Source organism: Aythya fuligula, chromosome 23 (assembly GCF_009819795.1).
Source record: "Aythya fuligula isolate bAytFul2 chromosome 23, bAytFul2.pri, whole genome shotgun sequence".
Taxonomy (NCBI): Eukaryota; Metazoa; Chordata; class Aves; order Anseriformes; family Anatidae; genus Aythya; species Aythya fuligula.
The window spans coordinates 4761578-4781541 of record NC_045581.1 but is presented as its reverse complement, the minus strand read 5'-3'; the positions used below and the strand labels follow the sequence as shown (position 1 = coordinate 4781541).

General features: G+C 52.1%; 1 protein-coding gene across 2 annotated transcripts in view; it reads right to left on the bottom strand.

The window, feature by feature from the left end:
- Positions 1-19964, bottom strand: part of GRIK3 (glutamate ionotropic receptor kainate type subunit 3) — a 102673-nt gene that overhangs the window by 46530 nt on the left and 36179 nt on the right. The gene's annotated exons all lie outside the window — the stretch shown is intronic.

Genomic DNA, 19964 nt, shown 5'->3' with positions numbered 1-19964 from the left:
CCTAAAATGTTTTGTTATAGACAACAGATGTCTAGTCAGCCCTCCTAGTTTTCAGGCAACTGCAGGAATCCTCCTCCAGGAGCCAGAAGGCGTGAGCCATACTTCTTGTGGCAATTTGGCCTTAGCCAAGGCTGCTGCTGTGCCGAGAGGCAAGCTGACGATCCTGCCAGCAGCCAAACTCGGCACCCCCTGCAGGAACCCACCCGAAGCCGGGGCTGAAGGAGCCTTAGCACTAACGGCACTTTGTACAGCGAGGACACGAGGGAGGTTGGAGGAAGCGCCCGCTGTGATCACGGCAAGTTGCTTCCCTTCTCTTCCCTGCACACTTTGTGTGTCTGTGTCCCCAGCTGTAGCACATGGTGCTTAATCTCCACTGATAAACATGCAGAAACGTTTGAGGTGTTCACTGCAAGTCTCTGATGGGAAGAAATGTTTTTGATCTCAGTAATAACGTGGGCAAAAGGGAAAGAGCAGAGAAAAAGGGGCTGGGTGCTTGTTCTGGAGCCCCCTTTCAATCCCATGTGATCTTCAACAAATCCCTTCTGACCACATTTTTAATCCAGAATGCCGAGCAATATAGACAGGAGCCTGGAAAAATTGTCCAGGTGCTTCATTCTCACTGTATCACGCTGAAACCTTTGGGTATTGACTGGTGCACAGGAAATGATTCATCCACGTCAATGTTTGTGTATGCTGGTAGCTCATCCAAGTTTCATAAGGTAGGGAAGGTTCGTGCTCTATATTACACCAGAAACAATAAACAGAAATAAAGTGAGCATGAGATTCATCCTTCCTGTACAAAGCCTTGCTGTCCAGAACATTTTAGCAAAGCATTTTTTGTTTTCTAGCATCATCCTGAAGTGCTAACGGGGTTGTGTTGTGCTGATTCCCAAGCAGCTGGCGTTGGGCAGCCTCCCAGCCCCGAGCTCGCAGGGCTGCTGTGCAGCACGCCTTGTGATGATGGATACAGGAGGGCTGGGTATGGGGGTTACTGGTGCTTGAGCCCAAATAAATTCACCTCCCAGACATGCAATTGGATGTAATGTGCTTCTCGACAGAGAAGGATTTTCTGTGCAGCCACCCAATAGCTTGAATTTAGCACCAGGCAGCGAGCGAGCAGACAGGCACAAGCAATATATTTCTGGCTACACTGCTGGGTGCTGAAAATAGCGGGACAATGTGAAATCTCTGGCATTTGCTAAGGTGTTAAAAGCAGCCACCGCATGCAACAGACTGCTCTTTTTCTCGGAGGCGCGGCGGGAAGGGGAGCATCTGATGGCAGATCTCGTGCTGCAGCCGCCGCGCCGCGAGCAGCCTCCCTTCCTCGCTGGCTCCTGCCTCTCTCCTTCAGATCTGCTCATTGCAATCATTATTTAAAGAGCCTAATAACCGGCTTGAAACAGCTGATTAATGCATAATCTTCATCATGATTACATAGCATAACTGGCATTAATTTGAAAAGCCAGCTAATTACGAAAATAATTGTTGCAGCTCTTCCATTTTAGCAAAATGGAGAATAGCAGCTCGTGCTGCGGAGAGGATGAGGGATGTGGCATCAGTTTGTGGATCGTAGGGTTTTGGGGACCCCGTGTGTGCCCCACAACCAACCACGGTTAAAACTAAGCTAGGCAATCTGCTGCAAGGTGTCGGGGCAAAGGCACCTCCCTTGCCCTTCGGTTAGCAACACGGTGAAGTCATCACCAGTTCTGAAAATTGTACGTTCACCCTCAAAATGGTCACTGCTCCTGTTTAAAGGAAATACTTCTCCTGGTTGTATTTACACACAAGGATTCTCCTTGCCCATGGTGAAAGCAGAGGGAGCTCAGGCTCCCACCAGCTCGCAGGAAAGCCAAACCTTTTCTCTCTCTGTCCTCACTTTGGATTCTTTTAAAGTCCATAAAAAGGCCTTTACACTTCCAGGCAGAAACCCATTTTTCCCTTGAAACAAAAGACATTGGACACCTGCTATTTTTTTGCAGCAAACAACATGAGGCAAATCTCGCTGAATTCACCACTTCTAATCACAAAAATCCATTGGCAGTGAACGTGTTGAGACGCTGCTGGGAGGGAAGCAGTCACAGAGTCGAGGCAGACGAATGCTCCCCAAGAGATAAGAAGCTGCCCTGGGCACGGTGCCCCACCACCGGCCCAGCCACCTCCCCTTTGTGCTGCTCTCTCCTTGTCTCTCCCCAGCACTGCTGGTGCCAGAAAAGGGGAAAGGAGCTGTAACAGCCAGTGAGACAGCAGGGGAAAGTCTGGGGGGGCTGCAAAATGCCTGCAGCCCTCCCTGTGCTCCCCAGGGAGCACCATCGCCTGTGGGGCTGTGCCAGGACCTTCCCCGGGGCTTTACTCTGGTGAGATACAGAAAGGCAACGGGCTATAAAAAGTCAACAACAAAACAGTTCCCACTTTTATATACCTATAAACAAGTTTCATCAGAGATAGTAAAACTGAAGGGTCTCTGCTGTTGCTGTCTCTTGAAACCATTTCTGCCCCCGCCCAGCTTGGGAAGTTATTCCCGACGCCGGGGAGATGAATTGCTGCTGCTCACTTGGGCTGGTGCTAACGACCTCTCCTCGGCATTGCCTCTTTGTCTATTCACATCACAGCTCCCTCGTCCTCCTTGCCTCGCCTCCCCAGCCTGGCGGGCAGATAAGAGGTGGCTGCAAGGTCTGACACGCCGACAGCTCCCAGCACTGCCACGTCCCCCCAGCGCCCGGCAGAGCACTGCCTGCATGGTTGGTGCAGGCAGGGACCGTGCTGTTCCCTTCCCCAGGCAGGGAAGCCCACAGACCCCATCCTGCAATGCCACGGGTTGTTGGACACACGCTGAGGTTTAGCAGTTTGGGGTTGGGTTTGTTTGCATGCGTGTTTCTTCCTGAAAACCTCATTTCTATGCCATGTTTGTGCAGCAGTCAGTACGACGGGAACCAGATCTGGGAATCAGCCTTCTAGAAGATGCTTCAGTCCAGCCTGTAGGTATTTTCCCAGGCAGAATACCATCAAATGCTACCAGTTCTTATTGCTGTTACATTTCTGGTGCTGGAGCCATCCATCCTCCTTGTTTTGGCACTGGAAAGCCAGCAGAGCCACGCACTTCAAAGCATCCCCCCGGCACCCCAAAGCCCAGCTGGTGGGACAGGCGTGAAGCCATGAGGCAGGACACGTGCTGGTGAGCTCCACAGAATCAGAAAGTGCTTTGGGTTGGGAGGGACCTTCAAGATCATCCGACTGCACCCCCGCCATGGGCAGGGACACCTCCCAGCAGGGCAGGGTGCCCAGAGCCCTTCATCCCTCCTGGGGACGGCAGCCAAGGGTACAAGTCCCCCACTTCAACAGACGGCTGCCGCAGGCTTCAGCGCCCACTGCTTTAATGGGGGGGAAAAAAAAAAGGCAGAAGGAGGCGTTTGAAGTTTTCTTCATTGAAGATCTGAAGCCTGGGACTGCACAGCAACCCGAAGGCTGTGTGATTCATGTCCTGCACTGCTCTGCAATGCTTCCACTGCTCCCACAGCAAAGAAAGGCTTCGTTGCTGCAGGTCGCAGGTGGATGGCACGTCGTGGTCCCTGCTGGGAGAACTGGGAGAACTGGGAAACCAAGGACCTGGGACAGTCGTTGGCAAGCCTGGGGGAAAACAAAGGCTCCGGTGTTATCAGATGGGGAACCATACCGGTTTTCCTGCACATCTGTGGTGAGTGTCATCTGTTCTGCGTTCCTCCAACTGCGATCCCAAAGTGGTGCAGCTCTGGTGTTGTGGAAAAGAGATGGGGGACAAGCTGAGGCCATCCTCGCAGCGGGAAACTGTGCGTGTTCTCCATTGTTACTTCTGGCTGCTTGGGTTTTAGACGTCAGTCGCCAGGCACGTTTAAGAAGTGTTTGTCTTCTACCTTTAAAGTAGGCTAATTGCTCTCCAGAGAACGTCAATCCACAAACGAGAAAACACACTAATTAGAATCAACTGCATGTCTTATTATTTTGTATGATTTGATTCGATTTGATTCGATTTGATGACCACTGACAGTGGTGCTGACGTGGGGACTTTACAAAATTCAAACAGCAGATCCAAAGCAAATGCCTGAGACGGTCCCTTGGGCGCCGAGCAGAGGGGCAGCCACCGGGAAGGGAGTCCTACAGGGGCTGAGCAGCACTGGGTGAACCCCTCTGCCCAGGATACAACCCAAATCCCACCAAAATTCCCCCCGATGGCCATCAGAACAGGCCCAAGTGATCTGCATGGAGCACAGATCTGCTGTCCCCCTCCCGTCTTTGGCTGGACGAGCTTTGAGGGAGCCAGGAGGGAGCCTCGGCCAGCGGGCTGGAAATCCTTTTCTCGTGATTTCCCTTACCTGTAGCTGCAACCACACAGGCTGAGTGCAGCCGGTTATTTTTAGCTCCGTAGAAAGCCAAGTCAAGAAAGTCAAAGTATTTTAGTATTGGGGGTTTTCACTTTGTCCCCTCTCCTTCTCTTTAACAAAACAAACGGCTTCCTTCTCAGAAAGAAAATTCCTCCAGCCCTCGGTGTGTGGTGTGATCTCTTATCTTTTACTCCTTATAAAATCACGGAGTTATTTAGCTTTGAAGAACAACTATTTCTGATAACACTTTTCTCTCCCCCGCTGACAGTGTTGTTAACACATTTAGACAGCTTTCTGACAGTCTCTTTCCATGTGACATCCTGGAAGAAATACTTGTTTTGAAATAGCTCGTAGTGAGGATGCAGCCAGCCTCGGCTCCTCCAGAGACTCGAGAGCTCCTGCCTCCTCTTACCGATCTCTTGTGCCCAGAGAGCTCTGGTTGCTGTGTCTGCTCTCCAAGGCCACAAAATGCCTGTCTTCTCGAGCAGCTGGGCCGTGGCAATTTGTCCTCTCTGATGTGCTTGGTTTAGGAGCAGCGTTAGCACACGGGACTGGTACCGGAGCCTCCTCCTGTAGGATGAGCCACAGAAGAGATCCTGCTGAGCTGCCCCACATCTCCTCCAGGGCTGCTGTTGGTGCTGATAGAGGGAAATGAGACCACACTGGCGGGAGGTAAAGGAAAGATCTCAGAAGCACGAGGCTGGGCACTGGGAATGGAGCTGGAGCTCCCCAGAGCTGCCCATTCAGCACGTGATGGTCTCACGCACAGCGGCACCGATGCAGTGAGAACAGCAGAATCCAGAAGGCAATAAATAGCACACGCAAACAAAACCGGCGCACAAAAACAACAACACAAAAGAAGAAGAAAAAAAGCAACAACTGATTTATTCCCTCAAAATGATTCTCCTTCCACTTTTCCCCAAGGAGCTGCTGCTACAAAATGCTCCAGAACCAAAGTGCAGCCGAAGCTGGAGCTGCTCCCTTGCTCAGCCGGGGGCTGATGCCAGCTGCTGTGCTCCAGACAGGAACAAAATCAGCCTCCGAGCTGACAAACGAGGAGGGCAGTGCTGGGGAGGCACCGGGAGCTCCCAACCTCCAGCACCCGCTCACTCGGGGACCTTCCCCATGCCTGGTGTGGAGCCTCTGCCCCCAACCCGCGGCGTGATCCTGTGGTCAGAGCATACGGGGCAAAGGCAGAAGCAGTCCAGCTTTGGCTATGTGCAATGAGCAGCCCTCCAGGCTTATTGAAACAAACCTTCTGGCAAAGGAACTGAAAATAATTCCGTAGGTCCATCAATCAGTTTCTGATTTTGACAGAGAGGCAGGATCTGAATTCCCGTCCCCTTAAACTGCTCCTGATCACGCATCAGCCCTGTCACTTCAGCGTGGCGCCGCTTAATCTGATGCAACACCGCCGAGTATCCAAAGCAATTTCAGGCCTCATAAACACGCCGCGTGCCAGGGTGCGGCCCCGGACCACGGAGGCTGCTCCCTCGGGGCTGCCGATGGAAAGCAGGGGCCCAGACCCCGGGACAAGAACCGACCTCAAAGCTGCTGTGTCCAGGCTGCCTGTGTGCATCACACTTCTCTTTTATAAAGAGGACAGAGGTGAGAGCTGAGGTTTTTGACCACAGCCCCGAGGCTGCTGCCCTGGCTGGCAGGCGGGGAGTCGCGCCCCGGCACCACGGACGCAGCCACGCTCTGCGGCAGGATGCCAAGCCAGGTATCTGCTGAGTAATGCCAAGGGGATGAATTCAAGCAGAAAATGAATGAAATTTGCAAAATTTGTGTCCCGTAAGGAGGGGTTGTGCTGCCTGCCAGCGCAGGAAGCCCATGGCAGTAGTTTGATCCATCCCAAAGTCTGCGCTCCCAAGAGATGGCGCCTCCCTCTTTCTGCGCTTTGATATAAAATATGCAAAACCTTATTTCGTTTGCACTGTATTAGGTACTCCGTGGCACAAGGGGTGGCGTTCTTCTCCTATGTATAAGCTGTTAATGGACGAGCAGTCAAGTGGCACAGAAATACATTATTAATGTTTCTGGTTAAATTAACTGATTACAAGCACTGCAGCTAAAATGTATGTATCAGCACTTTACTCACCCTAAATGAGAAATTAATGGAATATGGCGCCTTGCTTTGTAATGGAAAGCAGATAGGGATGCTCTGGAGAGCCGTGCCCTCACAGAGCACCTGCACGTTCAGCGCACAGGACGCATCCGACTCGGTGCCTCCCTGGGGCGTGCAGGGATTTGTGTCCTCGCCACCCCGGGGGCTGTCAGAGCGGTGACAGAGGGGTGGGGACAGGCTCCTGTCTGCACACACGTGTGCTGTTGGCAGCTTCTGGCAGTGAACTTCTCCTGGTTCGCAGCTCACACGACCTGATTGGCATCGCGTGCTCTGCGAGCGAGCTGCCCCTGCTGCATGTTGTACATCTCGGGCGGCACGCTCACCGCAACAGCAGTGTGTAACCCCGACCAAGCGAGCGGATCAAAGCGCTAATCGGAGATCAAAGGCCTTCAGCAGTGCTACAGCAGAAATAAATTGAGTTAGCAGCAGATTTCTTAATGATATTTACACTTCTAATTTGCATAATACATGATTAAAATGAAACGGGCATTTTAATTTTTTTTTAAAGCAGGCTCAGTTAATTAATTAAAACAAAAACGCGTCCCCATAATCTCCAAGGAGTAGATTCCTACCAAGATGCAGCAATGGCAATGCCAAGAAGCTTTTGGTCCCACTGTGTGTACCACAGCACCAGGTGGCTCCAGTCGCTGGGTGCCAGCCCCAGAAATCCCCATGGGTAAGAGCTGTCGGAAGGTGCCCAGTGACAGACACCACCAGTGTCCTTCACGGTGGCACTGAAGGGCTCCCCCGGGGCTGCAGTTAGGCTTTAAGCTGCCTTCTCTCTCAAAACAATCAAACTTGCAAGTTTGGGGCTACCCACGTGCAAACTGCTGTCAGACACCTCACCACATGCTCGCTTTGGTTCATTTGGTTCTCGTTTTGCATGGGTTGCTGCCAGTGTGGAATTAAATCCCAGTGTTTGTGCCTGCCTCTGGCTAATAGCCCCCGCTCCCAGGGGAGAAGAGATGGATTTGGTCATGCTCGCAGGTGCAGGTTGGGTCTGATCCCCAAATGTGCTCATGGGAGTGCTCCCTCGGGCTGTCACCCCCTGTGTTGTTGCTGCCCTGATGGGCACAAGAGTCCAGATGGGATGTCCCCTCCCCAAAACCTCACCGTGGCTGTGAGATCGGCAGAGCCGTCCTGGAAATGGCTGGTGGTGGAATAAATCAGGCACGCTCAGGTGTCATTTTTACAGCCGTGCTTTGGGCTATGAGCACATTTTAAACTGTAATGTATGGGAGGAAAAAAAAAGTTTGAAAGCTTAAAATTATTAAGGATGTACGATGCCGGGTTTAGGCAACACAGCTGTAAGTACATTTTTCTATCGTGTTTTATTGCCCTGCGGTGTAATCTGGTGTTATATGTGATGTCCATCTGGCGCACGGTTCAAGCAAAATATGAAGCGGAGAAACAAGGCCAGAGCTGAAATAAATCCAGGCTCGTGGCTGTGATTGACCGGGCTTGTAGCAGAAAGTGCAGGATGATGAAATGCTCGGGATTTGTCTTCATGCTGCGCTGCGGAGCTCGCTGCGGGACTGTCCCCGTGCCGGTGCACCCGAGCCTCTGCTGAGCTTCTCACAAGTGGCTCTCAGTGCTTAATTTGTGAAAACCAAACCAAATACAGAGCGCTGAAAGCCAGAAGCGCTCCATTTTGGCAGAAAGCTGCCTTCTCCTTGAACGGGAGCGGGCAGTTCTGTGGCCGGCGGCACTACAGTGGCGCAGGTGCTCACCAATGACCCACTCCTGTCACCAGCAGCCGTGCCCAGTCTGAACCTTGTCCCGAAATTAAGGAGCCAGGACTCATTCCTATGTGTGCAACCTGCTGTCGGGGTGAACACGGAGGCAGAGCAGTGACACTGACCACCGGGGCTCCTCCGAGTGCTCAGCCTCGAGTGGTGCAGGTTGGTGGACCGGGGGATTTAGGGTCCCCATTTTCCCTCCCTGCCTGCCAGTCACTTGCTCCTATTTTACCTGGAAACAGAACTATGCAGTAGAAGGAGTCCTGCAATGGCGTAAAGTCTGAAATAAAACTTCAACCCAATTAAAATTAGAATTGCCGCATGTTAATTACATTCTTCTTAAATATTCATTGCTACGCCCCAGCTAATAAATGTTAATACCCACCTGGCATGTAGCGTATAATATTAGACTTAAGAAATCCCAATTAAATCCTACACTTCATTTACAATGTAACCAAATACCGGCAGTCGACTGATTGTTTCTCATTCTTGTGTTGATGCCTCCAAAAATCAGCACTTTAAGGAAGATGATGCATTGAATAGCAAATGCGGTTCTGCAAATATTATGACATATTGTTTGTCATCTGCCCTAAATATTTAACAGTTCGGGTTTGCAAGATTTTTCTGCCACATGCTGAGACTTTGCTCCTGATAGATGCTGAATTTGATTGACAAAATGGATTCCATTCAGGAGCTGAAAATCCCAAGCCCTTGTCAGGGTCTTTTCTGTTAGCATCTTGTCTGTTTTCTCCCCCCACTCTTCTTAAAAGAAAGCAGAGAGAAAGGGGGGAAAAAGCACAGAGTTCTCTGGCGAAATTGTTTCTGCTTAATCCCATCTACTCCCTACAGAAAAACCTTTATGTAGGAAAAGATCAAAGGTCTGTAATAGATTTCAACAGGTTTCCAAGAGCTGTGTGCTGCAGGAGTGAACGCAAGGCACTGAGTGATTAAACTGCCCTGTGCTGCTGGTGCTCGGGGGCAGGCGAGAGATGTAACTGGGAGATTTAGATCCCTACTTCAGCCTTTTTATCTTCCTTTTTAATGGAGTTAAACAGAGAAAAAGAAAGGAGGCTTTGCCAGAGTCTGGGGCTCATCCTACGTGCCCAGAGGATGGGGCAGCCCAACGAGCCCATCTTCCATGGGACGTGTCTCCAGGTGGGTACTGGGGGCACTGGGCACCGGGGGATTTCATAGAAATTCCTTCACAATCTGCCCTCAGCAACAACTTTCACAGCAGGAAAGATCTGCCAGGGGAGGCGTTTTATAAACCTGTATTGTTTGAAAAACGTTATGAGTGGCTGCTTTCCCTTCCTTTCTATCTGTATTTCTTCATCTCTTAATTCTGAATGTCCAGGGTAATAATGGCTGAAAGAATTGCTGGGTTAAAAGCAGCACTTTATTCTGGGGAATGAAAGAGAAAAGGGAATGACAAAAAGGTCTGCAAAATACTTCCATTATTTTCCTGTCTTCTGTCCCTCAGTTTACCGACAGCCACACGCCGAGCGGGGAGCGCAAAGGGTCGTGTTGAAAACTGCCCAGCAGCATGACTGCAAAAAGACTTTGGTATCCCCTAAATGATCAGAAGATCAATTAGAGATCCTTCCCATCTCCTACAAGCCCAGGGCTCTGTGATCGGGAGCCCCAGGACTCTGTACATCCCCTGCTCCCACTCATGGAGGGGGGACACCAGCGACCACCACGTCCATACCAGCACGGGAGCCTCCTCTGCAGCGATCCAAGTGTCGCATTGACAGAGCCATTGAAGTATGAATTGAGCCAAAAATGTGCTAATGAAGCTGAATATTCATTATTATGACTAAACAAACTAAGCGAATCTCAAATTAAAGTGGGTAAATTATTAGTTTGGTAGCTCAGAAAAGGGGAAATTTCAAGAACGTTCCAATTATAGAGGAGGTGGGGTAGGGAAACTTCATTAATGGATTCAAGTCCAATTAAAAAGGGATGTTAGGCATTGTCTGGTGCTTCACACCTTGTCAGGAGTGACATGGGACGGCTCTGCCCCACTCCTGTGCTCAGCAACAACCCAACCACGCACCCGTCCGCACCAAAGCTTCGCTGTTTTGTGATAATCCTAGGATTTATCACAGCGATCGGTGCTTATTTAACGCTGAGGACCCGGCATTATGAATTACCGAGGATTTTGCGTTCAGTGGCCCACACGGATTCACACAGAGCTGATGAACGAGGAGCAGCATCAGGCAAACTGCACCTGGGAGGGTGGGGGGGCTGCAGGTTGAGTTCAGGCTGCTCCTGCCACTCCTTAGCTGGATTTCTGCCTCCCCCAGGGCAGCTGGGGCCTCCCAAAGTGGTGGGGGAGCACTGGGAGGGGAAGGCAGGCCAGCAGGTACCAGGTAGAGCTTTAAACTTTGAATGTATTTAGGCAGGAATTGCTTTTTGTTGCCCGGAGCCTGCAGGTAGACGTGCAGGAATTATTGTTCCTCAGCACCTGATGGGGATCTCTGTGCCAGCGGGGCAAGGAATAACCTTGTCCCTGCTGGCTTTTTCCTGCCGTTTCCTTCATTTTAGGTGAATCAGTGATAACCTCCTATGTAGGGGTTGTTTGACGTAAAGCAAACTGGGAGCTCTGGACAGAGGAGCAGGAATTCGATGGAAAAAAGGAGTGCTGGGAGCTGAGCAAAGTGGGGAAGAAGGGAGGCTTGGGGGAGATGCAAAGGGCGCTGAGTACACAGCTGAGCTGAGTTTGACTTTAATTAAAAAGAGTCTTCAAGGAAGAGATTTCTGACAGACAGGAAAGCTGGGGAGTGAAGGCTTCCCCTTTCCCACCCTATTTATAATCAGTGAACATGAGCTAGCGTTCCTCCTCCTCCCCACAATGTGTCTGCAGTCAACAGATTGTGTGGAAACCTCCTGAAGTTGGGCAAAACAATCCTTCTCCTCCTCCTCCTCCTCCTCGTCTTCCTCCCGTGTGGGCCGGGCACCCTCAGGGCGTTGCTGCCTCCATGCCTGGGCTCGGGGCTTAGCCCTGGGACGTCCTGGCTGAGCCTCTAATTTACAGATCACTGGTGCAGAATCCAAGTAATCCCTTTGGTTTCAAAGAGCTAGGCAAGAAAACATGAGATGAATAAAGAGAGCGGGTCCGTCGGAAAGCAGCTTTGGCGAGGATGCTGCAGAGGTGTATCTGGTATCGTGCAGAGCATCTGCTTTATCCCCAGCTCTCTCCTTGCTGCCTGTGATGTACGGAAAGGCTGCTCGGAGGAGTTGCTGCCAGCACCTTCTAGTGGGACTCGCCTGGGTGGCTGCGCCCAAACCTGGGGAGCCGAAGTGTCGGCATCGCTCGCGTCCTATGCGTGCTCTCTGAAAGCTGGTATCGAAACTTGCCAGGGTGAGCATTCAGCCTGCGTACTCTGTGGGGTTGCTGTGGTTAAAATCAACCAGCAACGTCTTGGGGCCTTGATAATGAAAGCTTATCAGTTAGCATGGGAAGCCAGTGGCGTTACCTCTGGTTGTGCTGCAGCTCTTGCTGTTCAAATGCAGCAACAATGAAGAAAAGCTCTGAAATTCAGCCATGAAGTGCAATGCAAGGCTCCCTCATGCAGGTGTCGTCTTCCCTTTTTCCCCACGGTCCTGCCCAACCCAAGGATGGGAATTGTCGTGATGCCAAGATGGATTCATGGGGCTGTCCCCCCATTTCTGCTTTGTCCTGGTCCATGTCCTCAGGAGAGTCCTGGCAGAGACCAGGCAGGGACCCAGTGCAGCCGGGAAGGCGTGCTGTGCTGTCAGCTGGCAGACAACCCCAAATCACCATGGGTGTGCACCAAGGCCTGTGGCAGGGTCAGAAGCAGTGCACTAACTCGGGTATTTATTTTGGCAGAGCTGTGTAGGGAGGGCGAGGAACAAGACCCCCTGGGGCAGCCTGTCCCACTTGTGCCGATAAGGCAGCATCTGGGGCTTCTGGAGGAATCATTTCAGAAGCACCAGGTGCCTGACAACTATTAGGTAAATCAGCTTTTCCATTGCCTCGCTCTAAATTGACCATGAGAGGATTAACATAAGAGGCAAGCTGGCCGTGCTGAGCACTGTCACAGCCTGGGCTGGCTGCGAGCCCTGGGGAGCTGCCTCCTCATCCCCAGCAGCCTGGGCTCCCTTGGAGACCCAGCTCCAACCCATCCTGGTTGTCCCACTCTGCTTCTGTGCACGCATCTGTCCGTCTCCTGACTCCTCGCTCCACTTTCAGTCACTGCAGCTGCTCAGGCTTTTTGGGGGACGGGACCTCAGATGAGTGTTTGGGGCAAAGGATCGCCTGTTTTAGCAGGTAACCCGTCACTTTGCAGCAAAAGAAACCCTCACTTTTACATCGTAAAAGAAACTCTGCTGTTAAATGCTCTCCTGGTACGTTGTAGAGAAGTGGAGCAGCCAGTCTCCGAGGCGTGCTGTAACGCCTCGTGATGCTGCCACCCAGGAAAGCACTTGGAAGCTCACCGGGAGGAAAAAATCCCAGGTTTGCTCTGCAGGAGCCCTGGGTTTTATGTTGCTTCTGAGCTCCTGCAAGGAGCTTGAGGGCACCGAAAGCTTCCCTCAGCCGCAGGAAGGACAGATATCCCCGGGGTGGAAACCTGCTCCAGTTATCCGTATTACCGCATTTACAGCTCCCTCCCTTCTCCTTTCCTGCGACCTGGCAGCAGTGACTGAAGATCCAGGGTAGCATCCATGTGCCCAGCGGGCAGGGTGAGCCTCTCAGGGTGTTAGCTCCCAGTGGGCTGGATTTGAGGCACCTTCATTAGCAGGTTGTGGCAGTGCAGCGGGGAATTCATGTCCCCAAAGCTTTCCCCAGCGTGACGGGCACAGGGCAGCGATGTGCAGACTCTCTGCTATTATTATTTTTTTTTCCCAGAAGTAACACTGGTGGGAGCTGGGAATAAAATGGGAGCTGTGGTAGCACGTTTGGCAGCTGGGGATGAGCCCCTTCCTGCTGATGGGACATGGCTGGGGGTGTTGCAGGGGGCTTCCCCGGGCTGGGGGGTGCTTGGAGCTTCCCTGCTCCCCCAGGGGAGCTGCGCTGCGCTCTGCTGTGCTGGGGGGCTCAGCTCTGCCCGGCTCCAGCTCGCAAGCACTTTTATTTTTAGACAGCAGCTTTTGCCAGTGGCCTGCTGCTCTGCGGGTGTTTCTTACCCTTGAGGAGCACGGAGCCACATGTGGAAGGAGAAGCTGTGCTCGGTGTTAACCCCCCCGCTCCGGGCAGGCATTAAAGGCACTGAGCAAAGGGTAAGAAGCGAGCCCAGCCACCCGACCGGCAGCGCTGTGCTCTCGTTCAGTGCTGCCAGGGCTTTGATAGTGAGCTGCTTTGCAGCTTTTGTTGTCCCAGCCGTGTTTGCAGACGCCTGTGCATCCTTTCAGGTGGGTGCTTTGTAATGACAGCCGCTTTGTAAGCGTGTGCAGGTAACTAGATGTTACCTGTAACCAGACGTAACTAGATGGCAGCATGGCAGCCCAGAAAGCAGCTGTTGGTGCAGCTGAAAGCTACAGCAAATACATCAAAACTTCGGGAATTGAATGCAAAGTGAAGTACATAACTCACAGATCCAGGGAAATGCACGGGGTAGGAGAAATAAGATTTTCTTGCACACGGGAAGCCCACGTGAAGGCTCGCGGCTCGATGCCATGCGCATCCATCTCCATCCAGCCCAGGTGAGTGAGCCTTGCCTGCCTTGAGCCTGGCGGAGCAGCTCCCTGGCCCCAACCCCTGGTCCTGCTGTGCCTGGAGGCCTGCTGCAGCCTCCAGGAGAGCTCCTGCCCCTTCCCCCTGCCAGCCTTCAGCACAGAAAGTATCTCAAATCCTCTGCTGCACCCCCCTGCCATAGCCACAGCAGTGCCCTTCCGTGCTCGCTGCAGAACTTCCCATTGCCGTAGTCCTTCTCCATGCTGTAGTAATTAAGTGCTCGCTTCCCCCAAACCCATGAGTTAATTTGGGTGCATCCAAGCTCATGTGTTCATTTTTTGGGGATTTAGGAAGCACTTCTGAAGCATTCACGTTGAACTAAAAGATTTTTATTAGTGCTTTCAAACGGAAATGAAAATGATGTGGTATCTCAGAGACAGCAGGCTTGATGAAACCCCAAATCCCCCTGGTTCAACCTCTGCTCCTTCTGGTTCGTGTAGCCGAGCCTTAATGCAGTAATGGTATTGCAGTACCCTCAGAGAGGAGTATGGAAACCCTAACTGGATTAGCATGCTGAACTGTTTATTCCAGCTGAGTTTTCAGAGCTCATAGGGGCTTGTCTGAACTCACTCATGTGCTGCTAAAACAACTGGGTAGGTTTGAAACATGAGTTTGGTCTTTTCCTCAACTAAGCAAGCATACAAATATTAATTTCTTCCTATGGAGTAATTCAAATGCGAGTCCTGGGAGCAGCCAGGTTGATCTCCAGCTGGTCACTAGGATCCTTTGGTGGGGCGCACGCAGCGGGGTGGGCAGCAGCATTGCCTTTATCCTGCAGGGGACGGCTCACCACCAGCACCCGGTGCTGAGGACCACCTTGCTGGGCAGCTGCTGCATCGTGTAGCTGTGCCCGGTGTCCCCAGGCCGTGCTGCTGCTGGAGCAGGGCTTTTGGGGTGTTTTTGGGGTGTTCTGCCCCCCAGGGCCATGGCACAGGTCCCTGGGGGCTGATGGCTCTGGGGATCGCTCCTGCACGCCCTCGTGTAAGCAAGTAGCCACTGATGATCGCCGCCGAGAGCAGCTTCCTGCTGCCGTAGCCCTCCCCTAATCAAGGGGCTGAAGAGCGTTTTGCTAATTATCAGGTTCACACAGTGCCAGTTTCTCATCAAAGGCAACTTGAAGCGATTTGCCTGATTTCAAACCAAGCAAGGTGCGGCAACAGCTCCACGCATCCACTGGGGCTGGGGCAGCTCGGTGCTGCACACCATGCAGCCCCTGGGTGCTGGGGGTTTTGGGGACAGAGCTTTGGGTGCTCGGGACACGACAGCTCTCCTGCTTCCCCCGTGGGGACATGAGGACATGTCCCGCTGGCTGCGGGTGAGGAGCGTGCCGGAGCGCGGGTGGCCGTGCGGGTGCCGGGGCGCTGCTTCTTCCACCCATGCAGATTTTACTCTTGGTTCTATTTTTAGCTTTGCCTTCTGGAACTCACACAAGCACGTATTTTTGATCTATTTCAAATATAACTTGCTAGCAAATCTGAAACGTGTTCAAGTCTACGAGAATGTGAAAAACTTGGTGTGTGTGTTTTTTTTTTTTTCTGCAGGGTTCTTCAAATAATCTTTGCTTGTTAAGTACTGAGACAAAGATCCGTAAAGCCCTATTTCTGCAGGAGGAACATAAGCTAAAGGTCACAGGGAGAACATACGATGGCTGTGTCTGGAGCTAAAGGGATAAACACAAATGCCTCTCTTAACTTCTTTCATCCCCTCGATGCTCACTTACCACTAGTGGAAATAATGCAACCACAGGACAGGGGAGAAAAGCCATTTTTCTCAGCTGTGCTGAGGAGTTGCACGCACTGAATCTCGCTGTGAATTGTTCTGTTAAGAAGTATCAGATACTAATAACCAAGGCTTCTCCGGGTTTAATAATGAGGAGCCTTCCCCATGTCAAAAGCAGTGGTAGAGACAATGGGGCCAATTAGCTCCTGGAGTCTTCCTGTGACCTTTGAAGTCTGCCCTGAGATACTTTGTATAAATAGACTGAAATAATATTGAGGGATGATGCTTTTTTCCTCAGTTCAGTAGCAAAAAAAAGGGCTTTTCCTTAAACAAACACAGCAAATGTGTGCAGAAAGGTCAGGAAACTGAGAGAGGCTGGTGATAAACCCAGCCTGCTCCAAAGCTGAGCACGGCTGTGATGGGTGGTGGCAATCCTAGGCTGTCCCAAGTTGGAAGGGACCCACGAGGATCATCGAGGCCAGCTCCTGGCTCCACGTGGGACTACCCAAAACTCAAACCCTACATCTGAGCATCGTCCAAACGCTTCTTGTGCCCCAGCAGGCTTGGCATCCCGGAGTGTGGCCGCATCTGTGACTTGTGCCAACCTGCGTGCTCCTCGGTGCTCCAGCCCCAGTCCCCGAGGCTCCATTCTCCGAGGGTTCCTCCAGGGAGGTGTGGGGGGAAGAGGAGCCCCTTCGTGGTCCCCATAAGCACCCTCAGGGCCAGCACGGTGCTGTTCCCCACTGCTCTCACTGCCGGCGTCCTGCCCGTGTCCTGCCCACAGCTCTGCCCCCCGCACCGAGCAGTGGCGAGGCATTCCAGGGCAGCACCCCAAGGACTTGGTTTAATTACTTCATTACGAGGTGTTTGTGCCTCAATTAGCTGTGACTCTGTTTTTCTCCCACTGCACAAACTTAGCACACCCCGTAACGGCGTGGGCTCTAACGGTTCCTCTAGTATTTTGCTGCGGCTTTATCTACTGATTAATGACCAGGAGCTGGACTGAAGGTCACCGTTATGTTCTCCACGGGTGTATAAAAATAAACACGCAAGATGTCCTCTCAGTATTTCTGTGCAAGGGCCCAGGGCCAGAGCATAAACACAGCCATAAAATCATCCTAACATGGCACAGCTCGATGGCAATACACTGCCTAATTGTGGAAGTCTCAAAGACATCCTCAAGAAGCTGTAAAGGGGGAACGGAGGCTGGCGGATGGGTCCACGATGAATCCTAAGGAGACTGGCTAAAAGGCACAGGCATTAAGGAGCAGCACAGAGTAAGGGCTTGAGGAAATGCAACTATAAAAAGATGGGGAAAAGGGGTTGTGTGCATAACTAGGAAGCAGCTAAAACAACACACCAAAAGGGAGACATAAAACTTGGAAATTGGGTAATAAATCTCTGCCCTCATCAAAGAAGAGACAGTTCTATTGGAAAATAAAAATAACATTCTGAACCACAACAAAGCGGAATTTATAGCCCAATTAAAAATGCACAACTGGGAAAGAGACAACCTCAAATACTTTTGTTCCCACTTCAGGTAGAACACAGCGAGCACGCGGCATCTCTGGCGAGGGGAAAGACCACGGGAAAGTGCAAGGAAATAACGGCGTGCGTGTCCGATTGATTAAAGACTTCTCCCTGCCTCTGAGACAGCCTGCAAAGTCGCAAGCTGCTCCTGAGCTGCTGATGCCCCTGGACTTGGATGATTCATTTGCTTTCCACCAGTTACGTGCCTGGCTCTGCTCCAGCGTGAGGCTGGGATGGGATGGGGAGCGGAGCACAGGGAAGAGCTGCCCTCACCTCCCCTCACCTGCCCCGTGCCCTTCCATGGGCTCTGCAGGGACTCCACCTCCGTGGTGGTGGTGCTGTGAGGTGCTGGTCTACATGGGAGCAGTGTGGGTGTCATTAAACCTGCTGCTTCTGCACCTCTGGCTGGGGATGGGACAAGGTTGGGGCTTGTGCTTGTAGGGCCACCCACAGGGGAAGCATCAGGAGCCTGTCCCCAGCCCCGTGGCTTGTCCTGCTGGGGGAGCTGCTACATCACAGTGTTAGGATGGCTGAGAAACCTCAAGGAACAACCCCCAGCGCGATAGCAACAGCTTGTCTGGTTATAGAGGCCACAAAGACATCTTTAAGCATCATAAAACAGAAATGCAGAGCTGAGAAGGAGTCTCCCAAGAACGTGGAAGGAGACCCGCAGCGGCGAGCTGCCCAGGGAGATGCCTTCCCCTTGGGGGGGCTCAGGCACTGGGGTGGGGAGTGAGGACCCCTGGTAGTGCCTCAGGGGGTAAAGAGACAAAATCCGCGTGTCCATGGGGAAAAGGGAGCCCCGGTATTATCACAAAGGCTCTTGAAAACTCAGGGCAGCTTTTCCTTGAGCAACAAAAGCCGCGCTAGCCACACGAACCATCTGGAGCTCCCTGTGGGGATTCAATAAACTTCCTCAAATTGCTTCAGACGTTTTCCACTCTCTCCACTCATTTTATGTGCAGAGTTCAGCAAGGCGCAGTTTCCTACTCGAACACCACTTGTCACTTATATTTGGGTCGTTTTTCTTCTCTCTGCCAATACCTCTCTCCTCCGGCTCGTGAGCCTTCAGCACCCTCCCGGCAGCCGGTGGGGGTCACGCCGCACACCATGGGTCTCACAGGGCCCTTGGACTGTCCCTGCCAAATCCATGCAGCAGGGACGCAATTCAGCTGCCTGCCCCCTTCCTTCACCTCTAACAGAATTGCACTTTTTTTTTTTATCACTCTGCTCTCCAGCAGCTCCCACCCGCGCCGTGCTGCCGGGGCTCGCGCCGTGCTGCAGCGCAGGCAGCGGTGCCAGCAGCAGCAGCTGGTGGCCACGTCCCTGTCTGCCTGCTGCTTATCAGGAGGCGAGCCGCAGACGCGCTCGCGCTCCAGCAGTGAATTATGATATAAAAATAAGCAGAGGCCTGATTATTGGCTTTGTCTGCTTTTTGCAAACAGATGCTCCATTGTTTATGGAGCCTCTTCTCTAAATCCGCTGCCATGTATGTGGTGCGTGGCGGTGCAGATCTGCAGACACCCTCTTGTATCTTCGTTTTTAAAGCTGCCTGACAGACGCATCTTGCGTGCTGTCTGTTAGCATGACCTTCTCCCACAGGACGGTATATTTAGCAGCGACCCAGGGCCAGAAGAGCGTTGTTTACTAACCCTATCAGAAGGCAGATCCCACCCCAACCCTGATCCGAGGAGAGCCGATGCGTGCATCACAGCCCTCCCTCGCTGGCGCTCAGTGATTCATCTCGAGGAAGGAGAAACTTCATCATGCTGAAGCTGAGCCCTGGCTCCCCGAGCCTGGTAGTTTTCCTCTAGACAACATGAAAGGGTGCTGACGTACTGGTCACAAGGCTTCAATGGCCCCATGGCACAAGGTACTGAGAGCTGAACTCTTCAGAAGTTGCCCAGCGCACATTCTCCGCTCTGCTGGTGCTGTACAGACCTCGTTTGGTCAGGTACCAATTTTCTGTGACTGTGTGAGCTCACAGGATGATAAAATTAGCTTGCATGAAACCTTCCTGCCTGTGAAACGCCATCCTTAGCCCTCATTACTATGCACAAGTTGGACAGAAAACAGCCCCTGCCCGTTCAGTGCCGAACGTGGTGCGGGCAGATCTCATCCCCACATCCCCGCGTTACAGCAGCGTGCCCTGAATAAGGGGATTTGGGGAAGCTCTGCCACACTCAGCAGTTTCAGCTCCGGGGATACATGAGAGCAATTTTTCTTCTTGCCATGCTCCTTGTCACTTCAGGTTTTATGTCTGAAGAAACTTAAAGGAAAACACTGCCCAGATTACTGTGTTTGCCTCCTGTCAGAGCAGAATTACGCGATAGCTTCTACTTTATTTTTGCATGAAGCCCTGTCTGACTTAGTCGAGTACTTCTTGCATTTGTCAGGCTAAATATGAAGGAAATGGAAAGTGCTTGGAAGAGAAAGGCTCAGCCTTGCATCAGTCAAACACTGCTGGCTTCCAGCCCGCGTGGCTGCCTCGGGCAGACAGGGGCTGTGCAGGAGGACGTCTCCCCTCCCAGGTCAGAGCTGATCCCAAAATCTCGTGCAAGGGCTGTGGGCTTGAGCCCCTCTGGGTGGACCAAGCACAGGCACTTGCACACCGCTGTGCGATGATGGTGCCCAAGCCAGGTTTGTTCTGCTCCTAAAGTAATAATGCAGTGCATTTTCTCAGCATCTCAGTGACAGACATCTCTTCCCCGAGCTCTTCAAAGGAAAGGCTCCTTTTTTCGTACCTCGCTGAGGTCGCTTACGCTGCAGCACAACAACACTCCGTAGCTTTCAAC